Source organism: Petromyzon marinus, chromosome 4 (genome assembly GCF_048934315.1).
Source record: "Petromyzon marinus isolate PM22_M1 ecotype Great Lakes invasive population chromosome 4, UKy_Petmar_22M1.pri1.0, whole genome shotgun sequence".
NCBI lineage: Eukaryota > Metazoa > Chordata > Hyperoartia > Petromyzontiformes > Petromyzontidae > Petromyzon > Petromyzon marinus.
In genome coordinates, this window is record NC_133670.1 from 8,164,996 (window position 1) to 8,192,760 (window position 27,765).

Consider the following 27,765-nt stretch of genomic DNA (forward strand, 5'->3'; position numbering starts at 1 on the left):
TTTCCCCTGGCCCGTGGAGTGAGAAGACCTTGAACTAGAGCTTGGTGGTACAGGATAGTCATTTTGTACTGTGTGTTTTTTTATTTTATGGGGAGCTAGTGCAAAGTTTTTAGCAAAGCCATCAAAGTAATACGGCCAGGCCTAATGCCAAGGACAGTGCACAACAGGTTGGTTTGATGCTGCTCAAGCTTGTTGAGGTTTTTTTTTACGTTCTGATGTTCGAGTGAAGGTGCCTTTGCAACAATGGAGACGAGTGCCGGCAATGCTACAAGCCAGAGTGTTTTCAGCGAGTGCAGCCATCATTGGCCGGATGTGCCATGAGGCCCTGTGATGCTTTTTGTGTTTAGTTTGTTGACCTTCTCCTGCACCTCCGATTCGCGCGGTCGGTTACGTACGGTGCGAAAGAAGTTCAACATGCATGCGTGTTTTATTAGGTTAACGATGTGGTGGTCGAGTGATACCGGGGATATTCAAATGATTTGAGAGACTGATGGACCAAGCGATGTGAAGGTCTTGACGGAGCGACACCGTGGTGGGCCGCTGCCTGGTGTCGAGAAAAAAAAAGTGCTTCGAATTTTTTTTTAGGAGGTGTCTTCGCCCAAACCAGTGATGCAAGGTTGAGGCACAATTTTCAAGGTAAACTGGGACTTGAGTGTAGCTTAAGGTGGAGTGTAATTGAGGATCATCAACGGAGGTGCAATAGTTAACGGCTGTGACGATTTACGAGGTGACAAACTGGGGAAGAGATGAGAATAGGTCTTTACCCTTTTATCTGGCGACAAAACTGATACCTTTTAACAAGGGATCATGCTTGCATTAGCCACAACACTTGCGGTCAAAATGCAAACAAAAAGACAACACTGATAATGTATGCACTGTCTTTGAAATTGATTGGTCCAGATGACGCCAAAAGGCGCACCCCTTTCGGCGTCATCTGATCCAACACCATGTGAGACTGGGCTCTAAGAAAAGCTGTCTCAGGTGTAGGCCAATCCATTTCAAGGACAGTGCATACATTATCAGTGTTGTCTTTTTGTTTGCATTTTGACCGCAAGTGTTGCGGTTAATACAAATCAGTTTTGTTGCCAGATAAAAGGGTAAAACCCTATTATTATATATTGTTACTGGCAAAGGAGGTCTCATAATGGGGAGGAGATGTAGACTGAAAAGAGTAGGGGACCCAGGACGGATTCCCCGAAGGACACCGATCACAGACAGCCATGCGTTCCTTTAACGTTTATCATGCACATCCTTAAATGCATGTTGTAAAGTGTTCCAGAAACCATTCGCATGCACGATCTGTATTCCTTCCTTGAGTACTGTATGTTTAAACGTGTACATAATTGTAAGTCGGTATATCCATGCTTAAGCCCTCATTCAGATTGAAACATGTATAGGGCCCTGTTGTGAGGTAATACTATTGAGAAAGTTAGTTTGTCTCTAGAAGCTGTTCAATGTCCTGTGTTCAATGTTGTGGAAAGTATCTGCGGTGATGCATGCTGAGACAAATGGACAGTAGGAATTGCTATACGCTGTGAGTGCTGGTGATCTTCAAGCAAAAACACTTCATTTTATAAGCGAAAATGGACCAAATGCAAAATGTTCAATGCAGGTAGACACGCACGGCTCATCGTCACCTTATTTCCCAGAATTTAGTTGAAATCCATAGAGGTTTTTCTGTAAAGATATAAGCCCTTCCAGGCATTTCTCATGGCCTTGGGCAAAATAGAGATATGCTCACTTCACATTTTTATGGGAATTAGTGAACCCTTTCTACAAGTTTGAGTCTCGTTACTAATATTTATTTATTAACGTGCTTATTTATTTATTGCACCTCATGCGGTGTTTATAAAGTGTTGATTGATTGGTATAACTGGGTTTCCAATTAGACAGGAGGCATTATTTTGATATCCCAATTGGACAATGCTTCATGCCAAGACAGAGGCCATATACCCAGCCGTAACCCTCATCCGTCTTACCTAAATCAATACAATATTTCTTGAGCATTGATTTCCCACAGTCTCTCCTATTATGGCTGGGTTAGAGAGGTAGTCTGAGCACACATCCCTGTAGGTTATAAAATAATTAAAGGGTAAAATTGCGATTTAAACCTGAGTGCCGTGTTAAAAAATTTTTTATCTACGATCTTTCATATTTATTGGTTTATTTACAATGTAAACTTTACTCGGAGGAAACATTGAAATAAAATGTGTAATTAGAACAATAACACACATTTTCCTTCGTTCTCCTTGAATGCAGCGATGACAAAATAGCGTTGGCCAGGTCAAGCTTAGTTGTTTGCGCTGGTCCGGTTGAGTTATTTACAAATGCACTGCCGTGTACACCTGAATAGCTGTGGTAGGGGATGCTGCCATGGTGCACAAGTGAGGACACTTTACTTTGTTGCTGTTTCGATGGGAACGTTTATTTGTTCCCCCCCCCCCTCCGTACTCCCCCCCCCACCACCACTTCCGTCCATCCAGCAGAATCAACGGGTGATCGGCAGGTCACGTGTGGCGAGGTGAAAGTTGTGGGTATTTCCACCTCTTCTAAGATATCTGGCCCGCGTGGAAGAGCGGGCCCTAGTACCCTCGAGAGCAGTGTTTTTCATTGCAAGGCCTCGTGGGGGGGCCCCCGGTGGACTTTAGTGGGGCCTCTGACGTGCGGCCGCCGACCTTACATGAATGTGAAAACGCCCCCCAATGTGCTTTCAAGCCCAAATGGTTTCAAATGGTGCGGCGGCCCTCACTCACACTGACATTCTCAGCGTGGTGTTCTAGAGGGGTTCTAGAGCTCCCTATGGTGGAGGCTCTTACACCCGCAAGTGCCGGAAGCGAGATATTGCAGGGGGGGGGGGGGGGGGAAGAACTGGATTCAACTTTTTGTTGAATGGTACACCAACGCCCTTTAATCAGTACTGGGCTCAGTTAACAAACGTAATGATGCCACATGTGAAATAGTTGAAAGAACGCCATACGGGCAGGAACAACCCACGCAACCTGCAAGAGAACGTTCAGTGACACGAACACGTTGCTTCCATCTTCACCTGCTCCGGCTCAGCTGCATCGTTTCCTGGCTGTGGGTGTGAGGCTAAGTGATTCAGGCTTCTGAACCCATCCTGAGGAAGTGGTCAGGATGTGTTCGTGGGCGTGCGAGCCTCAACGAGGAGCGCAAACCGAGGCCAGCAACTATCGCGGCCTTGAGTCCACTCTCAAGTGAGCGTGGGATTTAGCAAAAAAAGAAACACACGGTTAAAAAAAAAGAGTCCATAATAATAATATAACTGAGTTTGTATGAATCTTTTTATAGCTTTGTTGGAAGGTGGCCGGTGCCTAACAGGTAACATATGTGCAAGCCACGCTTGGGCCAACAAAAACACCCGCTTTGCAAGAATCGGACGTAACGCGTTAAACCACCGAGGCTCGGCGATGCCAGGTACCTGGCGAGGACTGGAGGAGGTGGTTTTTGGAAATGTATTCCACAGGATTTGGGGCATGTTTATACTTCATCACGGGCAGTTGTTTTAGACGAGATTCATTTTCTCCAACTTTTGATTCCTGCCAAAGTAACTACAGCACCATGCGGCAGTGTGCAGGATTTTGGGAACAAATTACTATATTGTGAAAGTCGCACGAGCTCATGCTAACCATGGGAGGCTGTTGCACATGAAAGCAGGGCCACTCGAAGCAAAGATGGGTGCCCTTTGTAGAATGCACTTGTTGGATGGATTAGTCAAAAAAACAATTAAAGAATTTATATTTAATTTGCGAATATGATAAAGCAGCTGAAATTAAATCCACTATGCACATACACACGTAAACTGTAATATATGTAAGCAAACAGATTACTAATTTACAGGCCGTTGTCAATCCACTGCTGGATGAAGGCCCTCTTCATATCATGTCAGTGGGGGATGTTTGACCATACTTGGTCAATGTGGGTTGTGAAGGGGGGTGGCGGGGGGGGGGGGTCCCACGACTGGTTCAGATATCGCACACCACTGATGTTTGCCTTGGCTTAGAATCAGACTCGGGTCACTGGGTTCATAAGCAAAAATAAAGTATTATATATGTGGAGGAAATCATATCTGGCAAGGTGGCTCAGTGGCCAGCGTGCTCGACTCGCAAGTATCAAGTTTCAAGTTCAAATCCCAGGTGGAAATCAACTTGACTAATCATCCCTCCGGGGTTGATTAAATTAATACCATTACAGCACGTGAGAGGTGAACAGCGGTCATGTTATAATTATATTGGTCTCCCCACCATGGGAACATGGAATTTCCAACACTTGTGGTCACCAATGAAAACGACTGTCAAACTCCATGGTGACAGCTTGACTTTGATTTTGTGTGTAATTGTCCCGATGTGGTCAATATGTTACCACTGTTTTGGGACGTTAAGTAGATATCCTAAAGAGTGACTGGCCTCTGGCCATGACAATGTAGAATTTGCACCACTGACTCAGGGCCATCAACATAGACAAGCACAACGTGACCATAACGTGAGTATGAAGACACTTTTAGACTTAGCATGCCCGTGTGTACAGCATTTTTAGCCAGCGGAGGATAGTGGTGGGTCGTGCGAGGATTGTCTGCAAGGCACCCGGCTGCGGGCCAGCAGATGCCAATAGCTGGGGCACAGCAACTAGGATGTGCGCCTGGCACTCCAGTTTAATGCCACATGTAAAATTGTCAGCATTCAACATATAGGAGCAAGACTCTCCGAAAGGAGAGTGTTGAGACTCGATGAGGCTTTCTTGGATAAACCATCTCCATCATTGCTGTTTCTATTTATGCAACAACGTGTGGGAAGATCAACTTTTGTTTGAAGAGGCAAAAACCCTGTGCGATGCTAAAGAATTTGTACGTGTTGTCCCTCGTAGCGTAAATTGCGTCAAAGAAATACAGCGAACGGGAAAAAAGAAATTAAACACATCGCACGCGAAAATAAAAATAAAATAAAATAAGTCAAGAGCTAGCGATTTGAACGGCGTTTAACTAAAATCCGGACACCCAACAATATTCCCCGGACAATCTCCTGGCAGTGTCACCGATCCCGTGGCCTCACTTTTCCAACGCGAATGTTTTAATCCAAAATAAACGTGCTGTTTGTACGGCGCATAACTGGAAAGGCAGATAGTGCAAATAAATGCTCCGGTTCCCTGCCACGTCCCTCTCATCTCATTACGCAGTCATTTTTTTAACTGGCTTTGGATGAAAGGCCCTCGCTGGGCAAAGACCGGGACTTTGGTTAAAGCTCCCAAGTGTTTCTTGGATGTCCAACTGAACAACATGTGACGTGTAGCGCTCGCAGATATATAAAAAAAACAACTCTGCTTTGTTGCCTTTGCACTTTCATAAACGTGCTCCGGAGGTGCCTACGTGTGTGTGTGTTGGTGGGGAGTGGTGGTGCAGCGGTTAGCGCGCCGCGCTACGAACCCGGGGACCCGAGGTCGATTCCCGCTCACGGCTAACACTGGTGACGACTGCCTGAACCGGTCCTGGGCCTCCCCTAGGTCGACTCAGTCTCAAATGAGTACCTGGTGCGGTGTGTAAACATCGCCACTGGGGAGACAAAGGCGGCCGGGCGTGGTGCTGGTCATCCACCCCCTTCGTGTGCCGTGTCAGCCTCCATAGGTGCTCGCTAGCAGCACTTGCCCCAATAGTCTGTTGAGGCTATACGGGCGATCTTTGTCTTTGTGGTTGTGAGGAGTAGTGGCCTCATGATCAGCACCCCACGCTAAAATCCCAGTGACCTGGGTGCATATGCTGACAATCGCACACCAACGTTCAATCGGTACACGAACGTGGCCTGCGCCTGGTAGCCTTGAGTCAATGTCTACCTGGTGCGGTGTTTAAACATCCGCACCGGGGGGGACAAAGGCAGCTGAGCATCGTGCTTCATGCACCAACCCCCTCGTGCAATGTCAGCCTTCATAGATTCTCACGAGCTACACTTGCCCAAGAGTCGATAAGGGTAAAATATGGATATTTGTGTGTGTGTTTTTGTCCCATTTGGCTTACACGATTTAATAATGGAAGTAAAGTATTTCGTTTTAATATTGTTCGTATTTGGGATTTTAATACGAATTCTCAGTCCGACTTTTCTTCGTAAAAAATACTAATGGATGTTTTTATGGTGATATCAACGATACTACTTGGTGGAAAGTTAGAGGCTGTTATCCTCTTGGTTCTTTCGGTAAAGTCACGTAGAATGGAAATAAAATAATAAAACATAATAAAACGTAATAAAATAAAAGTCTATATTTTATTATGTTTTATTTGTATTATTTTATTTCCATTCTACGTGACTTTACTGAAAGAACCAAGAAGATGAATCCCTGCAGTTACGAAAGCTTTAAATCGAAATTTACAGGCTGTTGTTATTGTTACAATGCCCCTGTTGTTATTGTTACAATGCCCCTGTTGTTATTGTTACAATGCCCCTGTTATTATTGTTACAATGCCCCTGTTGTTATTGTTACAATGCCCCTGTTGTTATTGTTGCAATGTCCCTAAACGTTGTCACAGCCGTCATCTTCATTTGTTAAATACAGATAATAATCTTCATGGAAATGCCAGCTGCTGTAAACTTTTAAACTTTCCATTCTCTCGCAAGCAAAAATGGTCAATTACTTAAACAAAAATTCCACTTGTTACCTCTCTCTACAATGCACAGTGTTATAATGATCTGGCCCTGCAATGCCTACAACCCCTTGTGTGATTTCTACTCAAAAGTCATGGTGGAACACTGAACATGGAAAAGGATGCACTTAGAGGTGGCCATGCTATAAGAGGTCAGAGAGCTGAGCTAGCACCACTGAAATTCTGAGTATGAATCTGGCCAGCTTTCCAGTATTAAATTGGGTTCTCAAGTCTGCTAAGTCGATGGTCTCAGGCCATTCACAAATGACCCACAAAAAACATCACATTAAGTTTAATTTTGCACTTCATCTCAGAGCTAATGTTTATATCAGCTCTGAGATTTAAAAATATTCGGTTACCCATCATGGAACGAACTTTATACTCCAGCAGGATGCGTGGGAGAGTGCCACACTCCTAGTGTGTGGATCAGAAGCCACTTGAAGGGGTCTCAGAAGTAGCTCTATGATATGTGCTTCCATGAACTGTTCTCTAACACAGGGTGTCGCACTCTTCTGCGGAGGCCTGTCTTGTGACATGATGCCAAAAGCACAAGTGGGACAAAGTTGTGGAAAGAAAAATAGAAATTCGTTTTCCTGCACTAGAAGAGCATGTATAAGCCTCAGCTTACAACAAGAAATAGGCTGAATGTGTCTCATTAACACAGCCGCTGCTGCGGGAGCCATCTCACATTGACATGCTAATCTCTAATCTCTAGCAACACAATGGCTTCTTCAGCACCGTAGTCGTGGGGTTACATTAACAGATTGACATGCTGATCTCTAGCAATACAATGGCCGAGGTATACCTAGCTCTGCGATCTCACATTTACTTGCAAATTCCATCTCTAGCCCCGCCCACGTACCCTTGGGTTGTACCCATCTCAAACCTATATAACCTTTGGCTGAAGTAGCTCTCTCGCTATATTTCTTCCTGTCTCAGCAGTCCGCCTGCTGTATATTTTCACCTGAAGGCGATTGCTTGTGTTGCGATTGAAACGGCGTGATTTATTATTATTTTATTATTTTTCTTTCTACGTGACTTTACCGAAAGACCCAAAGATTATAAAATAATACATCAAGAAAACTAAACTTTTAAAAATAATCCATAACCCATTTTCCATACGCAGTGTGCATGCCATAATCTCTGAGGTTTAAGGGTCCTCCATCTCGTTTGATAAAGCGACATACCCTGGATCTTTTCAAGATCCTGCACATGGCGCAGAGCAAATATAAAATGTTGGCGTCCCTCATGTGGTGTGCATTTGTTATAAATGGCAAGCTCAGATGTGGGGCTGGATTCCAGCAGCATTGTAGCTCTGGTGAAGCCAGTGTTGTGCCCCTCTCTCACCAGAGGCAGTCGCAGGAGCCCCCACCCAGCACCCCTGCCCTTTCGAAGCGCACAGCAACGATGCTCGGTACATCCAGTGGTGGTCGGGACGCAGTGATGCACGCTTGAAATCCAGCGCTTCGGAAGCGGGGTTGGTGACTTGTCCAAAGATTGTTCCATGCAGCCCCCCCAAGCCTTGCCGAGCCGTTAGGTCACCAAATTCGTCGATAACGTGGTGCTCTCGGCAAATGTGCGGAGTTGTTTATTACCTGTGCTTATGCAGCACTCGCAATGCAGTTTTACAAGAAAAAATTGCCACGAAGTAATCCAGAGATGGCAATGCTTCAAACGTGTTATTTACCTTCCTGTACAGAGTTTTAAGTGATAATTGCCGGTTTGTGTTATTGGTGTTGTTTGGAAACTCCAGTTTTCCCCCGAATACAAAAAAATGATGAAGACATTTCCGAAAATTTCAAAATGACCAAAACTTTAATGTTTTCCGAGTAAGTATAAAGTATTCCCCTTACCAGTAAATGTGAATGTTTGTCTGCAATATTGTACACACTTGCATCGGCATGTAGGGTGATATTTACGACAATTGTGATTAACAATGCCTTTTCAAAACGAATCTGTTGTACATTGAGCAGGAGAGTGCGACTATTGAAATTGGTAGCGTCGTAATTATTATATACTCAATTTGTAAGGCAGTTTTGTTGATGATGATTAATATGCAACACACAGATTCATTACTTTAAATACAATAAAAAAACTGCTCACGGTTCACGCATTCAATCGATTATTTAAAATGCATGGAATTTATATTCAGCTTATATATTTACGCTAATGTTATTAACAACATTGCACAAAACAGAAATATGAGAAACAATACAAATGAGATGATTAAAACACTAAAAAAATGCTTCATAAAAATCTGCAACCCTAAATTGTAACAAATAGTGGCATCTTTTTTGCCTCAATGTGGTTTCTGAAATTATATTTGAAGTGAATTCTTGGATTTATACACAGTACACACTGTTCTATTTTCAATGTACACGCACATGTATTCATAATTAAATACACATATGCACTAATACATACATTAGTGACAAACAGTTTTGTTATTGGAAATTGAACACATTTTTATCGATTTCATTGCGTCAATAATTAATTTTTCTTTTAAGATGATAAATTATCAGTTGTCAGGGGATAATTTGTGGGCTGGCTTTCAAGTGTGATTACATAGCCACCCGTGGGATGTCTTACTTATGAACAGTTGGATGTGAGCAAGACAGAAAAAGGTGGAAATCATTGCAATTTAGAGGTATCGTAGAAAAAGATGATAACCCCCAAAAGCTGAACGTCTGCAAACTCGGCTTTTTTTTTAGCAAGCGGATTACACGCATTAAGTGAGTGAATTACTAAGTTCATTGTAAGGCCATCTGTGGGGAGATTATACAATTAAACCTATCAAAAAAGTGGTTTGTCATATGTTTCAAAGATGCCAGGGTGGGTTGTCTAAATTACAACGTGGGTTATCTAAACAAAAATGGGATATCATTGTGTTTTTTTTAAGGACCCTATCCCGAAGAATCAGCACGGTGGCGAGATGTTAACTACCTCGCCTGGTGTACAGGAGGTCGCAGGTTCGATCCCGACGCCTGTTGTATATTTGGCGTTTGCACATTCTCCCCGTGGTCGCGTGGGTTATTCTACGGGTCCTCTGGTTTTTCCCTTCACATCTAGAAACATGCGTTTAAAGTATTTGGCTGCTGCAAATGTCCACATGATAAGCCACTTCGTTGAGATATCATTTGTGGCCAGGTCCAAGAGATATACAGCTCAGTGAGCCTTACCTAGTATTTTTTAAACTTTTTTTTTTATAATGATGCTACTCGGATCACATTTTTTTGTGCGTATTCATTTTTGCAACAGCCACACAGATGTCCTGACTGTGTGTTTAGGGCCAAGTCGATTTGACGCAAAAGCAGCTGCAAAAATAATTCAAAAAATAAGGCAAGAATTGGGATACATAGACAAAGAAGAGTGAGACAGGAAAGACGTAGAGATGAGAAGGAAGGAGATGAGAGGAGAAATCAACAGCTTCAGTTAAGGACACTTGAGACCATGACACCCAAGCGCAAGAGATCGCTAGTTTAGCTCTGCAGTCCAGATACTACAAATCCATTTGAGGTAAGAGATTCGTGAGAAGCAAACAAAGACAGATCGGTGTGAATGTGCTCATAGGCAGGAGATGGTTGTAGGAGCAGCGGAGATGATTGCAGACTGGGACTGCTGCAGGTGAGTGTGCGATACAGCTGGGATCTTGTCGGAAGTTTATTTGAAATATGTGAGTATGAACAATTAAGGGACATCAATCAGCTGCCTTGGTCTTTCGTTGCCAATTACATCTATAGCAGTGATGGTCACATGTGCAAAGATGTCCATTCCATGGAACGGCATCTTCAAAGGAAACGATTGAGGAGGAGAAGGCTGCGGATGGTGTCACGGTACAGGCTCAGTGTCTCTCTGCTGGACGTTTATCACCCAGATATGCGGACAGTGCTCTGTTTTGTTCTGTTGTTGAGGAAAGATTTAGGGCAAATTCCTTCCACGATATGTTGATTTCGAACAGTTGTCGGTGACAATCAATTATAGATTTGAAGTTTTGTAGGTAAAAAAATAAATACATAAATTAAATTAAATAAAACAAAAATGAATTTATTTAGTTGTTTTCATTTGTGTTGTATTTAAGGCAATTTTTTTTTTACCTACGTGACTTTACCGAAAGAACCAGAGAGGTGACAATCAACTTGTAATATCTTTGGGCGATTTCCTGAGATTTGAACGAAATAATCTCACCGGCGTCGCCTCAGTGATTTGACGCGGGCATTAGTGACTCAACTACACCTGCCAATCCTAATTTTTGGATTGTTTCTTACCGTCAGGGTAAACGCAGTTAATTGTGCAGCTACTTTCAGTGAGGCTTTAAAAACACGCTACATATTTAAAATCTGGAGAAAAACAATACATCGATTCAAATAATTGTCATTAATTGTTAATAGATGATGAAAGGTTATCTACCATTTGAAATTGCCATTTTAACGTACATATATAAGTATATAAGTAGAGGTCCATTTCTATTGTACAAATAGTGACTGCAATTGAAGGCAATAGCGGTAATTTATTGCCTGAGGATTACAAACGTTGCTACGATTATGATATAATGTCTGAAGCCAAAAGCCGAGGGCATTATTGCACAATCGAGGTGACTTTTCCTACCCGAAGGCAACAATTTATCACTATTGTATGACAATATGGTGATCATTTGTTTTATAATGGCGGTAAAAAAAAAACAGGGAGCGGTTCGAAGTTAATTCTAGGCTGGGGAAGCCCATTTCAATCATGTCAGTGCCCTGTTTGGCTGTTGAGAACCAACTTTGCATGCACAGACGTGCTGTTGATGATGGATATGGGTCTATTGCAAACGAAAAATGGTCTACATCACAAAATATAAATGGTCACATCAACTGCTGTGAATACATCATCTGACAAAACAACATTTGCTATACACTGCGTTTAGCCAGGTGACATCGGCTGATAATCCAACCATTTGGTGGATCCACAACACAAGCAATCATGTACACACACACACACATGGTTATTCACGGGCACTCCAAGTGTGAAAACAACGAAGTAGAACTAACAACACGTGTGAACCAGGAGCATTCCGCAAAATAGTCTGGAGAATGTTACGTGTTGAAATTGTTGACCTCTTTTAAAACCATTCCTGTACTATGCCTTGAGACAATTTTGTTTAGAAAGCATGCAACTTAACATTGTTCGTTATTGTCCTCACCATCATCATCTTTGGGCCCCGTTACAAAAAAATCTGGCTATTTTCTGAAGTGATGAACTACAATTCCTCTTGCTTCCAGTTCCTCCACTTTTTTTTTGCCCAAGTCTCACAGTCTACAGTGCTCCGCTTCTAATAGCTCTTTGAGGCAAACAGGAACATGTGACATTGTGACAGATGACTGCGCAAAAATAAATAAATCAGGGTGAACTTTAGTCAGAATGAGTAAACTTTTGACTCTAATCCCCACTAAAGCCATTAACCTGTGCTTTTACTCATGTTGCTGAAGGACATCCGTTTTTTTTTCCCAGAAAACCGCTGCTGGCAGCTGCCTCGAGCTTTTAGCTCGGGATAGGAAAAAGTGAAAAAGGGACATTTTTGTGTCCTTTTTTAATCGTGGCGAGGCACCGTGGTAATTGGCGGTCGCAGGCATTGAGGGAGAGGCGGAGGGGGCTGTTTGCCTGCCGCATCTGTCCCAGGGCAGTCTCTGCCCGAGCGCGGCCGAGTCGTCCAATGGCCTCGGCAAAAACAGCGGCGTGGCTTGTGTCAGATCCGGGATCATAAACGCCCGCAACTGTCACACATCCATGCCAAAATGGATTGTGCCAGGGGACGCACGGAGTGTCAGGTGGTCGAATTGCAAATAAAGCCCACAATTAAAGTGCAAAAATTGTTGTAAGCATCTAGAACGCATCTTTTTTTTTTTTAGAAAGCAATGCTTTGCGTGTTTCTAGGTTGCTTTGCTTACGACTTGGATAACTTCCACGCACATATTCAGTATTCGTTTGTTGTTGTGTATATTTTTTGTCAGTATTTGGATTTCCCAGACGATGTTTATATTTACCCTTCTGGAGGCACTATCATGAAGTGAATATCTGCAGCACGTTTTTGTCAACACAGAATTGCATGGTATCAGGGACAGTACGTGAGAGATGATACCGTTAAACTATTTCTTTGGGTTGCTTCAAAAGTTAACTTTCATGAAATTGTAACCTTTTTTTTCTTCTAAATTCAGCCTCGGTCCAGTTAACGAAATGAAACACCAAAAGGTAAAATAATCACCCTGAAACTCTGCCACATATATTTCACCAAAGCCAAACAAGTGATTACACAGAGTTCTAAATACGAGTTGGCTCCTGTGCTTTAAGGCTGGTTAACTAAGATGTATTTGGTTGCTGAAACGGGGCATCTAAATTGTATGATAGAGGAAACGCGTAAATATGGCCTCATTTTCTCGGGGTTAAGTTTTCATTCACTGGAAAATACATCAAATTAATCTCACAGAGAGAAATTCTAAATTATAATCTAAAAGACAAGCGTCTCTTCATGAGACTTTCGAGAGGTGGCAAAGTAAATAGGGGAGCGATAGAAGGGGCAGACATATGGAGATGCGTCATGGCAACAGCTATCATTGGTGTTCTTGACATGACATTGATTTCACATCCATATTTTGCATGGCAAAACTAAATGGGGCGATTATGTTTCATAACTCATACATGCCTACTTGACTTCAGTGTGAACAATGTGTGGCTTGTACTTGCTTGCTCTTGTAGGTGCTGAAAGATAAAACACTTAGAAACACAGTATATTATATATTATATATCAAGTATATTTATACAGACATTGGTGACTGGCCGAGAATGAAACATTCAATATTATAGAACTCAGTTTAATCATCGGTCACTCCCTGAATTTAAATCCAGGAACTTCGCAGTCTAGGCTAAAAGCTTTGAGAGGTATTATAATGTATTATAAGCCCTCTTAGAGCTCTATAGATACGTGATAATCCACACAATGATTTCTGTTCGATCCATGAAGGGGGGGGGGGCACTTCACGTCACCCAGTTGTAAAAAACTCACATCCAATTGAAATCCACAAAAGTGGCTCAAACCCTAGCTTCATGATACTTTGTTGCGATACAGGACTGCGATTCAATTCAAGAATCGATTTGTCTTGTTTTTCACCGTCTCGTTTGTATTGTTTCTAATGTTTTCATAAATTTAACAGAATATAATTAGCATTTTATTAATTTGCATAGCATGAGTCTTAGGAATCAATACTAATTGATGAAGTGACGCTTTATTGTACCCTAGTTGATGGAGCACTTGACCCGCATTAGAAAATGTGCGAGTTCAAATCCTGCCCGAGGGGGGGGGGGGGGGCTGACTTGGCTTATCGTCCGTCTGAGATGAATCCTCTGGGACGATAGGCTGCTTCAGGGCAGCCGGTGGAGATGAGGATCACTCCAGTGCTCGTCGTGCTCTTGGGACTACAGATGTCTCGTCCTGGATGGAATTCCAGCGCCACTGAGTATACCACACCGCAGCACTCGCACCTCAGTTCCAACACTGCGTAAAGGCCCAAGACACCTGCCTATGGCCATCCGCAGATGGGTACCTTGCGGAGCGTGCCAAGCGAGGGAGAACAGGAGATGCACTCGACTCTCCCGCTTCCGTCCTCGTTGGCTGCGGTGCGGCTGTGCATCTGCTGCCGATTATGAGCTTCCTGTCAGGTTGGGAGAAGGAACCCCACACCGGCCAGAGCCAGCTCCCTCCTTCACGCCCCTCCTCAGCGTGGGCAGCCTGATGAAGCGACACATGGGGGCTTTTTTGGCATGACGATTTTTCCCTTCTTTTTTCCCCCTCCCTTTTTCTGATCGTGTGACGTCTCACCTGACCACAAAAACGGCCTCTGCGGTTTACGCTGAAAGAGAAAATGTGGTCTTTTTTTGGGGACCATGCAGGTTGCAGATCGTTGCATCTGCAAATCAAATGGAAGCCAAAGTATTTGACTGCACCACATTAAAGCGTAATTGTGTTGAGGAACAATAAGAAAAATATTTGTGGCCGATGCAGTTAAATTGGAATTTAGGCATGGAGGTTCAAATTTATTTTAGAAACGTACACGGTTTGTGCATTATAACTTTGAACTGGACTTTATCAAAACTGGCCAAGCAATAATAATTGTGAGCTGTGATTTTACAAATCTGGTATTCACACAAACAAAGCAAAGTCAAGCTGCTTAGTTCTCAAAATAAAGTTAAGCTTTGCGAACTGATTTTCATAAAACCATGCGATCACAATACAAACTTATTAAACTAAAAGCTGTTAATAAATGATTCCATATGCCATGCAACCATCGTAATCACGTATTTGGGATTCTCAAAAACACATGACATCAGAGTTGACATTCATATGAATGTACCTAAAAGTTGCACAATACGAAATGGGTAGTCACGTAAAGTTTGCTTGCTGTCAACGGAGTACTGTATAGCATAATTAACAACATTTTTAATATATGCCGAAGAATCGTTGCATATTTTGAATATCTTTGTACATGTATCCATGTATTTGACGATATAAATATGAAATGAACTACATTTAATATGCTTTTCAAAATATACAATATTTAATCAAATGCCATATCAGATTACCACACATTTAAAGGCGATCGAAAATAAATTTTACTTTCACATACCCAGGCATGTGGCGCTGGAAACAGATCAAGTCACTTGTATTTGGTAGACCATGAGGAGATCATGGATACCGTATTGCCTACTGAAATATAAGAGTGCGTTGCCTTTAATAGCTCTTTTCTCCTGCTTTATTTAACTTTCAAAAGCGCAGCTATCTTAAAATCGGCTTTGAATGAAACAATGGAATTTACTCTTAAGAGCGCTGCATGGAAGATTGCACAGAAGGCGTAAGCCACATGGTCACGCGCCTGCACACGCGCACACGCACGTGCACACACACACGCACGTGCACACACACACGCACGCGCACACACACGCACGCGAGACTCTCGAAATAGTCGCGCACATGGACCAACTCACGCGCATGTGGTCGGGCATGCACGCACGACCAAGGAAGGAAACAAAACGTTATTTTTTTTGTATTCATTGAATCCGATTCACATCGTTTGAATGTATTGTGTGTTACCGTTATTTTGACGGTCACCCTTTTCTTTGTATGTCCGAAAGGTGGTGCTGAGATTAGAGCGCTTGGGCTACTATTGGCAGGTATTAAGTACAATTGCAGTCTGAGGTTGGCTCAGCTCATCACTACTATAAAATAAGTACCACTTATTTAGAAATTTAAAGGTAATCGACATAAGGGCAAACTGGGCCCTACCATGGGAATGTGTAATTGACACAACATGCGCGAGTTGCCAGCAGATTTGTGTGTAATCGCAGGGAAAATGATCTTTTAATGAAACTTTTTCTTAGTACACTCTCTAGCATGGCATTGCTCGTCAAAGCTATGGAAATGTTTACATTTGCATATTTTTTTGTATAAAATGTTACACCATACGGTACTTTTTTTTTACAAGATTACCATTTTTTCTGTCATATTTTACATCCAAAGATGTGCAAATGCTTGAAAATTTTAAATACTCGCACAAGTTTGCAGCCCATTACACAGTCATCTATATTTGATTTCCATGTTTCTAGCTTTATAACGTACAAGTGCATTTTTTTGTTATAATTTGTGTATAATGTACAGTCTGGAAAGTACCCACATGGCGAATTTCAAGTTTGTTGCATGTCGGGAGGTACGCTAAACATTTGGAACAGACACACACAATCACAACTTTGCCTTTTATATATATGGAGATAAATATATGGTATTTGATGGTCGCCAATTTAGATACCCTCACCACTACTCTGGTGTTCCACAAGGCCTTGTTTTCCCTCCAACATTATTTTGTCCTCTTTATTAATGACTCAATCACAATGGGATCCGCCTCTTTGCAGATGACAATGCACGTCACGCGTTATACTCACGTAAAACGTCGAGCTGAATATTGTAGACATTTAGCTGCCCAACGCGCAGCAGATCTTTCACTGTCGATCACCGCTGGCTTGAACACAGTTTTTTTGATTGCGGGGCGACAACAACGTTGTCACGCTAAACTAAAAAGAACCCCCAGATTCAATGACGAGATCACACAAGATCGCTGCTTGTTGCTGGCTACTTGACGTTTTGGGCCTTTTGGCCTGTGCTCAGCAACTGTGTAAAAAAAAAAATGGACACATTTTTTGTTAAAATCTTGTGCACACACATGCATGTCATGTACACGTGTATGATAACACACCGCGATCCACACACTCTTTTAAAACAACCACAATGATCCTACATATAGCTTACATTGACTGTTGGGGCCAGTGCTGTTTGGGAATGTGGAATTGACACAACTGGCTGTGGATCACCAGCAGAGATGTGTGGCATGATGTTAACTACCTTCCCTGATATACAGGCGGTTGTGGGTTCACACCCGACCCTCACGCCTGTATATTTTGAGTTTGCATGTTCTCTCTCTCTCTCCCCGTAGTCACGTGGATTTTTATCCGGGTCCTCCGGTTTTTCCCTCCACATTTAGAATTAACGTGCGTTTAGACTATTTGGCTGCTATACATTTCCACGTGATAAGCTACTTCATGGAGCTATCATTTGTGGCCAGATCTCTTTTGAATGAGGGCTATATAGCTCAGTGGCCCTTACCTCGTAAAAAAAAATATACTTGTTTTTGACTAGGACAATTGTGCTCAGTGGGCCCTACATGGTAATAAAAAAAACGTTTTAAAATAGTTTGTAAGCACCTATTAATGCTGGAACGGCACGCAAACGAGGGGGGTGGTGTAGCCATCGCGATAGTTGTGGCCATCTTTGTCTCCCCAGTGCTGATTTTTTACATACCATGCCAAGTCCTCAACACAAAATTATTTCGACTTATAACATTGCACAGAATTCGTTCACTCTCGAAGAGGGAAAACGATTCAGAGGAGCAACGAACCCACGGACAAGCGGGAAAGGCAGCCACATGGTGAGCCGGGTACCATACTCTGCGGTCCTCGGTGGTATTGGCCAATTAATGAATGTTTACATGTGGGAGGAAACCGGAGCACCCGGACAACAATCCACGCGTGTGAGGGGGCAACACTCGATTCCATACAGACGAAACAGATGGAATCCAACTTTTCTATATTGCCTTCTGGCAAACCAGCGTATGGCATCTTCTCTACGTTCACAGCAAGTGAGTTTCACGACATTTGTGTGTGATCCACTAACCCTCGCCTCCACAGGCCCGGATTACCACCGCCCGGCAAAGGCTCATTTCAGGCTACGTTAACCTAGAGGAGGCCCAGACATGGTTCAGATATCACTTATCACTAATGTTGGCCATGGCCAGAATTTGAGCTCAGGTCGTCGCCAGGTTTGTAGCGCGTTCCAGCGGCGTTACGCCATCGCTCGCTACTTCCACACGCACATTTTAGCACGTGCTTGTGTATTGCACGCACGCAAGCACTCTCACGTGCACTCACATGCGCGTGTGTGGCTTCACCGTATGCATGTGCTTGCATTCGCTATCCCTGGCGGGGTGACGTTTACGTATGTTTGAAGTCTTTCGCACTGTACATAGCCAACCGTGCTAATCGGAGGTGCGGGGAAAGGACAACAAAACTAAACACAAAGAAGCACTTCTAAAGTAATGCGTTTTCAATTGAGATTTTGTGACGTCGGCAACACAGCGAATTTGTGTTACAGCACGCTCAGCTGCTGGGTGCTCGTCGCACCGTGACGTATGTGCTGAAAGCTGCACACACAGCACCACACTGGTGCACCACATTGGTGCACCACACTGGTGCACCAAACTGGTGCACCAAACTGGTGCTGTGTGCGTCTGCACCGGCACCTTCACTGCACACCGACGTACAATAACAACATACTCTTGCTTCCTGAGTATGGTGGTTCACACCAGCATTTCATCAACTTGGAGGCAGGGTCGATGGGTTTTTACAGGTTTCATCTTTTGTCAAACCCCAATACATTGCAGCCCTTTAGCCGGGCTGCAATGTAGACAGGAGATGGCTTAACAAATGGGATCCTGACCCGTCTGTGCTGATATTTGATTGTGGTCTCCTCATTATGCATGGAGTCTTTTGGGTCCTGCAGTTTCCTCCGACGTGAAAAGTAAAAACAATTATTCCAAAGGAGGATCCTCCTGGGAAAATGTTGACACTCAGGAAGGTTTTTTTTATCTTTGACAAATAAAGAAGTGCTACTACTCACAGCATTGCTCTCGTTCCCCACTAAGTGGCAGTAATTTTAGACAATTCCTGCACCAGGCTAGGTTCACTGCAGGCCACAAAAAGTAGCCGAGGCACGCTGACAGGAGGTGACGGGACAGACCCAGATGTTGTTCGTATACGGACTGTCGCGGCTGGCACCTGTGCTGAGCTCACTGCCGCCGACTCTACTTGCCATGCTTGAGCTGCTCAATGCCATGCTCCTCCGCCTGCTGTTGTTGTTGGAGGGCAGCCACTGCCAGCTGTCCAACAACGTCATTCACCGGTCATCTCCAAAGAGGCTGGGTCTAACTCTGGCAGTACCGGCCAGAGGCAAACATCCACTCATCCCCAGCTCAACCAGCTTCTTAAGGCTGGGAATAAAGTGTGTATCTGTGTTTATTTGGGCAAGCGACAGCTGCCTTCGTTTACGTGGCTAACCTTGTGGCACATCTAGAATATCTTTATGGAAATGTATTAAATTAGATTGCAGAATATTCTCATCATTGATGAATGCCGCCTCAATTCATTACGATCCCAAATCAATATATATTAAATATTGAGCGATCAATAATTTTCGATTAATGTGCCCGATCAATGCACTACCGATCAAACTTTTTTTAAACTACCGTTAAAAAAATATTATAATAACGTACAGCCTTTTTTCAATTCATTGGTAGATGTAGACATCACGGTAGTGTGACTATACTTCACCACACTTGTCGCTGCTGTTTCTAAAGGGGAGTGAGGGGCAGGGGGGGATTGAAGGCTGGTTCAGAAATCATTTTCCGCCGATGTTATCTGTGGTGGGAAATGAAACTCAGGTGCAGCACGTAACTGACTGTGGCATTGCTCCCCGTAAACAATGTTAAGAACGTATACATAAACTCAAACTAATATGATAGCAAAAAGACAAAAAAATCTGCACTTCCACAACCTCATTGTACAAGGCCAAATGCGAGGCCGACATAAAATAGTTTCCAGGTTAACAAATCCTCATATGGGGCAGTGAATTCAGGGCTCTCAAGGTTAGGCGCTGCCAGAATTCCTCAACTGGGTCAGCTCTGAGCCAAGACACGTCAAACCTCCATTTCTTGGGGAAGCAATTTCACCAGAGTGCTCTGCGAGATCCATGACATCAGTGGTAACCTTCTGTGGCTGCCTGCTCTCCTTTTCTGCCAGGTACGTCGTCATCAGGTCAACGTCTGGTTGTATTGTATTTAGAGCCAGGTGACAGTGTATTTAGATGCAATGTCTCTTGCAAATGTAAGATGTGAGAGGTGGAAGGATTTGAACAGATGACCTGCCTGCCACCAACCCATCCGTGGAGAAAGAAATATTCACCTAAATGTACATGTTGTTATGAAGGCATACACGGCAGAGACATTTATTATAAACTTTCATCAGAAAAGCAAACAACATTTCAGTAAATTTGGCTTTTTGCCACGAAATGTAGTTTTTTTACCAATAAATGAATTCAAAATTAAATATTACAGCTCAAATACAACATTTAAAAATAAAATTCACCTCCTACTCATGTCTACTAATTGTGATTGACATTATGGCCCATGAGTACCCACGCACATCTTGGCTGGAGGGTTGTTTACAACTGCTTTTGATGGGAATTAGTGGCTCGTGGCCATTTCTGCTGACACTTCCCACCAAACACAAGTCACCTCTTTCACACAAGCGGCTGATAATTCCTAGTCGACGTTGCAAGCGGCACTCCTGCAGAAGCGGGTGCGGATAGGACGACGTGAGAGTTTGCACGACCGACCGATTCATCACGCTTCCGCCGCCACCCTCTCCGTACATGTGCAAAGTCCTGCCAGCTCTGGCATTAAGTCGTGATGGCCGGGCACAGGAGGGTGGCACATGTGCTGCGGCCATTCCACGTGTGCCCCACAAACACACAGCCACCCCGTTGAGCTGCCTGCCTGACTCCCATTCAGCCTGCTTCCTGTACTCCTTCCCCCGCACCTCCGATTAGCATGGTTGTCCACGTATGGTGCGTAAAAATGTCAACATATGTTACAACAAATGCCGTTGTTGCTACCATCAGGCCTGACGAGAAGGTGGAGAAAGGGGGTACAGCTTAACTGGGGCTCCACACTCACGGGTGCTCACAAACTTTACAAGAGAAAAAAAAAAACACATTTGGTGAAGAATAACACGATACACAAATGTCAATTGCTTTCGTCGGTAGTTTTTTTTTTTAAAAAATGTCGAAATCGAACCGATTCCGATGATAAATACGAAACGTAGGATACACTGGCAGTGCTATTTTGTGATGAATATCTCGGCCACATATTTCGTTTATGAAAAAAAGATCTCGCTCTGGTCTCCATCCCAAACTACACGCTTTTATTATTAAAGCGTGTAGTTTGGGATTTATTAAAGCGTGTGCTCAGTAAATATCAAGCTTATTTGTTTAGCCAGGTGAGAACCTGAAAAAAAAGAGAGATACCAGGATAGAGTCTCATTTGCAAGGTCCACTTGAAATCTAACGCTGGGGACAATTTAGGCCTCTGGCAACGGCGACGAAGAGATAAGAAGAGAAGGAAGCTCCCCAAACCAACGCGGTGCACGGTGGGGGGGGGGGGGGGGTGCCTCATTTCTCTGGCTGGCACTCTCGGCGGGCTGTGAGGTGCAGATGACCCTGCAGCAACGGCGATAATTACTGCCAGCGGGGGGCGCCGGGGAGCAAAGGTGGTGTGCAACGTGTGGCTGGAAATCAATGCTCCGGAAAGCCCACCCCCACCCACGCGTTCGCCGCGGCCAATCATAAGCAGGTCTGGGGACTGACACAATCTCTTTGAAGGACGCACGTGTCCGGCTCCATCTCCTGCGTGCGATTGGCTCACGGGTAATTTAGTGAGGTGTGCAAAGTGTTTCCTGGCCGCTGCATTCCGTGAACGAGTAGTTTGGTGGTCTTCTTCTGCGTGTAGTCCGGAGGCATCTCATTTTTGGCCAGGTTTACCGGAAGAGATGTGAATCACAACCATTGAATCGTGTTGGGTTTATATCTTATCTTAAAGGAATTTATAGAGCGCCTCATTAAAGGGCGCTTTACAAATAATTAACAATAGTACACATGTATGTTAATGGTGGAGATGAGGTGAATGAAATAGATGAAAGGAAGCAATTGGTGGCAAATCTGTGATGCGTGAATTCGGTGAAAGAGAAATTGATGGCGGTAAATTATGATGAATGGATTGAATGGAGAATGAGTGATAGCCATACAATGAGAATATGAAGAGGGAAAAAAAAACGGTATAGCGGTTATGAGGCGGAGATTAAGGGGTCGTAGGGTAAGTGAGTTTTGAGTGTGGAGCGGACACGAGTGAGCGAAGGTGACTGTTTAATGTGGAGCGGGAAGTTTGTTCCAGTGAAGGTGGGCGAGAAGAGAAACAGCAAAAGCGTGGATTAAGCGCAAGGAGGAGGAGGAACAAAGAGACAGTAATAAAAAAAAACCAAAAAAAACCCCCCGAAATGATGAACGAAGCAAAGTGCCGACTACACCGAGCATCTTCTTGTTTCCTCTGATCGTAAGAAAAAGAGAGACAGCAAAGATTGAGAACGTGGGCCAAAGCATAATGCCCATCTGTATAATTGGCCTTGAATCAGAGGTGGGTATTTCATATCCCTATCGCAGAGGCCAGTCTCTCTCCTGCACAAACTTTCCAATATTCTAAATTTTTACTGTGGTTCTGGACATTTTTTCACGTCTGTGGGCAAATTTGCTGAAGGACAGTTAATTCGGATTAAGTTTAATGGTCTAAACATCATGGTTATGGAGGAGAGTGTTACACAGTGGTTTGCACACTGCATAATTATTAACCTGGACACCAGAGTATGATTGCCGGCCACAGCCACCATCAGTGGCAAGTGATATCTTGAACCTGCTCTGAACCACCCCCCCTTCGAAAAACGCACACTGACCAGCACGGTGAAGCTTGATCGAACAACCCTTAACAACCGACATGGCGCGTAGAGACCATCCAGTAGGGGATAAAGGGCTTTAAATTATGATGATGATCATGGCTACATTTGTACGCATCCAGAGTATCACAGTGGGTGGAAACATTGCTACTTTCCAATGAGGCTTCTATTTAACATGGAAAGCACTTTCCTTGAAACAGCAGACAAGCTCTCTGTTAACATGTTAACAGTCGATCAAAAGGGCACTTACACGTGCTTTAGAGCAGGGGTCCCCAACCCCCGGGCCGCGGACCGGTACCGGTCCGTGGCCTGTTAGGAACCGGGCCGCACAGCACTGCGCACTTGTCTCAGTCACAGTTTTGGTAAGTCCACAAGCTAACCCCAGCCAAATGAGTAAAAAACAAACGTCGCTGGAGAGCTTCTTTGAAAAGGGGGAAAGATCCAATGGTGATCTCCACCCCCCCTGTCCGTCAAAAAATTGTCTTCCACGAAACTCGTCCCTGGTGCCAAAAAAATTGGGGACAGCTGCTTTAAAGAACTGAGTGCTTCAAAAACAATGTTAACACTTACATGGGACTATAGTTTTTTTATGGAAAAATAACGGATAATACACTGTAATATGATAAATGTATATTAATAGCTTCAAAAAAGTAAAAGAGTCTCCACTTGTTCGCCATCATTGCCAACAAATGCCTGGAATATTATCCAGGTGGTCTCCAGAGCCCCAGAGGGACATTTCTTGTGGTATTGTTGCAAATTCTCAGAAGTGCTAATTTTTTTGAAGCACTCTGTATATTGAATGGTGGCAGCTTCGCAGTGTCGGGGATTAGCGGCTAGCAATTTGGAACAGTAGCTGAGCGTCCTTTAATTATAAAACCAGTTTTGATATGAATTGGGAGACCAGTTTGAATAGTTTGTACAAGTCTTGGGCATGGTTTGAAGCTACGTTGAAGACTATTTGCAGGGGCTCTTTCCCTAGAGGAGTGCCCATTGGATACAAGCAGGTACCCTGTAGTGGTGGCCTGTGTAGTCCCACTGTGGAACGCTTAAATAGAGCTGATATGATGTGTCACGCTAGGGGCATTCCCCTAAGCAATTCCACACAGACGTACTCGACTCTGAGACCTCCCAGAGTCCGTGTGGACCAGAAACTTTTAAACGTGGCTCTTCACTTGCAACCGTGTATTGTCCCCAGTAAGTTTATTCCAGGCCTAGAATGGCTATTGTGTGGATGCCAGTGTGATGTTGGAATATTGGTTTAGCACATAGCTATCAAAGTTGGCCGGGTTTAGGATGAAGAGACACAGGGTAGGCTGTGTTTTGATGTATTGCGAGGGGTTGCAGGACTTTTTTTAAAGCATCACAATGACCTTACACAATGAAGCGGTGGCAACGTGAAAATGCCATCTGCATTTAATGTGAATCTTACAGCAAAGGTAAGAGAACTATTATCTCAACTTAATATGAAATTATCCTCCTGCAAATGCATCGTGCAATTATTTGGTTATTGGAAATTTAAGGAGGTATATTAAACTGAAACTGAAAATTAAACAAAATTGCCACTGAGATAGAAAATGAAAACACTGAATATGTACTGGGAAATAACATGAAAATGCTTTTTGAAATAATAAACAAAAAAATTATCCCTTCAATAGCTTTAATTTTGTGCTTAGTCCAAACAAAATGATTACGTAGTGTACAGTATAACAAACATGCTATGCGTTTTAATATTTTATGAACTCGAGTTATTTTCGTCATTATTGAAGCCCGGTTATGTTGCAATGCCAGGCTCACACCAAATGCCTGTTTTTGTTTAATCTGCTTGTTGCAATAAAATAAAAGTCCATGATATTTACCATGGAAAGCCCCACGTCCAGATATTCGTCACGTGGCACCCTTTATGGCAACAAATTTGCCATCCAAAAGCACAAAAGCACGACATCATCGGCGTTACAACTCAACGTAAAATGGTAACATTCTAAATTCTAAAACAACAGGCAAGTTGTGGCTGTGAGTTAGTTGTTGTATGCAAGTGCAAATAGATGTGTTTTGAGTAGTGACTGGAGTCAAGTTTGCTGATTGCTTTGGGAGAGGTTGTTCCAGAGGTGTGGTGCTGCAAATGAGAAACATCTCCTTCCCCCCCCCCCCCATGGTTTGCGACTGTGCCTTTTTGGTGGTTTGAAGAGTGTTTGGTTTGAGGAGCGAAGTGATTTGTTGTTTTTCTTGACCTGTACGAGGTCTCTGATGTAAGGTGGAGCTTGGTCGTGTGTTTCTTTGTATGTTAATAGAATGAAGTTGAAGTGTTTTCTTTTTTATATATATATTGGAGTTTGTGCGATGTGGGAAGATTTCTGGCGGTTGAAAATTAGTCTAGCGGCATTATTCTGGATGATTTAAACGCGTTGTACGTGTGTTTGAGGTAAGCCGAAAAGTAGTGAGAGTTGCAATAATGAAGCAGACAGGCTTTGAAATGTGTGTATAAGGGATGACCTGTTATTGACAGAGATGTATGGGGCTATGCATGTGGTGTTGTGTAGATGGTAGTTTGTGTTTTTTTTTTAATTTGAGATATGTATTCTGGGGAATTTTCACCTGGTGTCTAATATGAGCTGTTCACTCTGTTGGTTGTATCGACGAGAGGTCTGCTGTGATTGAGACGCTTACCCTATCTGTTAATGGGTTTTGCATTTCGAATGTTTAGTTTTAAAAAGTTGTCCAAAATCACTCCTACGCAGATGGAATCAACCTTTTTTCTCATTCCCACACCAGGATCAACTGACTACAACTTAAGAATTACCTCAGCACTAAACACTGTCAGTGTAATTTTTAGATTGTAGTCAGTTGATCCTGGTGTGGGAATGAGTAAAAAGGTTTCTGTCATCTGCATAGGGGTGATATTGGAGACCAAGCTTTGTTATTAAGGTGGAGAGTGTATTCTTAGTTCTTTCGGTAAAGTCGCGTTGAAGGGAAACAATAAATTAATAATAAAATATATATAAAACAATAAAAATTCTCACGACGTTTCGACCATAACACAAACGGTCGTCATCAGGTGTGTCGGTCCGCTTTAATTTATTTATTTAAAACCGGTGCATTTATTTATAAAAAACGTTAGCACCACGCGCAGCGATTTGGCAGTTTATTTAGAAGGACTAGTCCATCTATGTTCTGAAAAGAGTAGGGGGGAGACGAAAAATTTAATGTATGCTGTCTGAAAGCCACTGTAAGCGTGAACAATCAATTAAGACCTGAAATGGTTTATCAGCATACATTAAATTTTTCGTCTCCCCCCTCCTCTTTTCAGAACATAGATGGACTAGTCCTTCTAAATAAACTGCCAAATCGCTGCGCGTGGCGCTAACGTTTTTTATAAATAAATACACCGTTTAAAAATAAATAAATGTATGCAAACCGACACACCTGATGACGACCGTTTGTGTTATGGTCGAAACGTCGTGAGAATTTTTATTGTTTTATATATATTTTATTGTTTCCCTTCAACGTGACTTAACGGAAAAAAACTAAGAATATGAATTACTGCAGTCACGAAAGCTTTAAAAAAAAAATTAAGGTGGAGAGTGGTTTGATGTAAAGGTACGTAGCGTGGTGTGCTAATCACCGTGCCACTGCTCCCCACATATACCTACACACAGACGTGTGTGTGTGTGGGGAGCGGTGGTGTAGCGGTTAGCGCGCTGCGCTATGAACCTGGCGACCCGGGTTCGATTCCCGCTCACGGCCAACACCAGTGACGATTATCTGAACCGGTCCCGGGCCTCCCCTAGGTCGACTCAGCCTCAAATGAGTACCTGGTGCGGTGTGTAAACATTGCCACTAGGGAGACAAAGGCGGTCGGGCGTGGTGCTGGCCACCCACCCCCTCGTGTACCGTTCTGGCCTTCATAGGTGCTCGCTAACAGCACTTGCCCCTACAGTCTGTTAAGGCTATATGGGGGATCTTTGTTTTATCTTTGTTGTGACAGGAGTGTAGCTACTTCACTGTGTTCCGTGCTGGGTGCTCGCTAACAGCACTTTCCCCAACAGTCTGTAAAAGCTATGAGGGGGATTTTTGCCTTTGCCTTTGCTACTTCACTGCTGTGGCCTTCCCTAATCTCCCATGCACATCAGATGCAGCACTGTGCATGGCTGTACATGGCTTTGTGGAACTGGTCTGCCGCCTTGCTTCATGGAACGAGTCTGCTACATGTGTGTGTCAGATGGACCAGAGCCAGTGTGTGTCACACATGATGCCCACGGCAGAATGCCCTTTTCCCACCCCTTGTAAGTGATTAGCTGCTGGGTTTAGTGTGGAATGGCACTGCACCCAATACCCCCCTGGAAAAATCGGTGTCAAAAGCCTTATATGCATGAAGGGCAATGACCATTCCTGAAAATTACAGCCGGTGGAATTTCCGGAAAAGTTTGGAAATTGAATGTTAATGAACCGTGATTGATTGATTGATTCATTATCTCTCTTTTTATCTTCATGATGTTCGTTATTTTTGTACACTATAATCTTTGGAGCCGAAGGGATGCATAAAATAACATCAACATTAAAAAAATTAAGTGGGAGAAGAAAAATGTGAAAAATGAAAATTACAGAGGAACGTGTAAAATTCTAACTTTCATGAAAACAATTTAAAAACTTCAGACGAATTGAAATGCCATTTTGCAAACCAAAATTTTAACTTAAACAGGAAAATGAAGTGAATGGAAAACAACACTGCAATAAAAAAAATTGAAAAATGCAAAGTGTGTTCCCCACTCAAGCATTAGAGCAGTGTTCATCATCACTGGAGGCCCTGAGGCAATGGTGTAAACGTCACGTTGTGGTGGTGGTGGGGGCCCAGCTCATTACGCGACTGTGATTGAAGTCCCGCAAACTTGTATTCATTTGATCAGTCTCAGAAGGGTGATGGGCTGAACTGAACA

At 43.3% G+C, this 27,765-nt stretch overlaps 1 long non-coding RNA gene across 3 annotated transcripts in view; it reads right to left on the minus strand.

Annotated features, from left to right (window-relative positions):
• Window positions 1–8,435: 8,435 nt before the first annotated feature.
• The window catches only part of LOC116938782 (uncharacterized), a 105,467-nt gene continuing 86,137 nt past the window's right edge, over window positions 8,436–27,765 (minus strand). For 2 of the 3 annotated variants that reach the window (XR_012930576.1, XR_004402325.2), the window contains exon 4: window positions 8,436–16,835. This is a non-coding gene — a long non-coding RNA (uncharacterized LOC116938782). The remainder of the gene's footprint in view (window positions 16,836–27,765) is intronic. The other variant, XR_012930577.1, reaches the window with a different exon arrangement.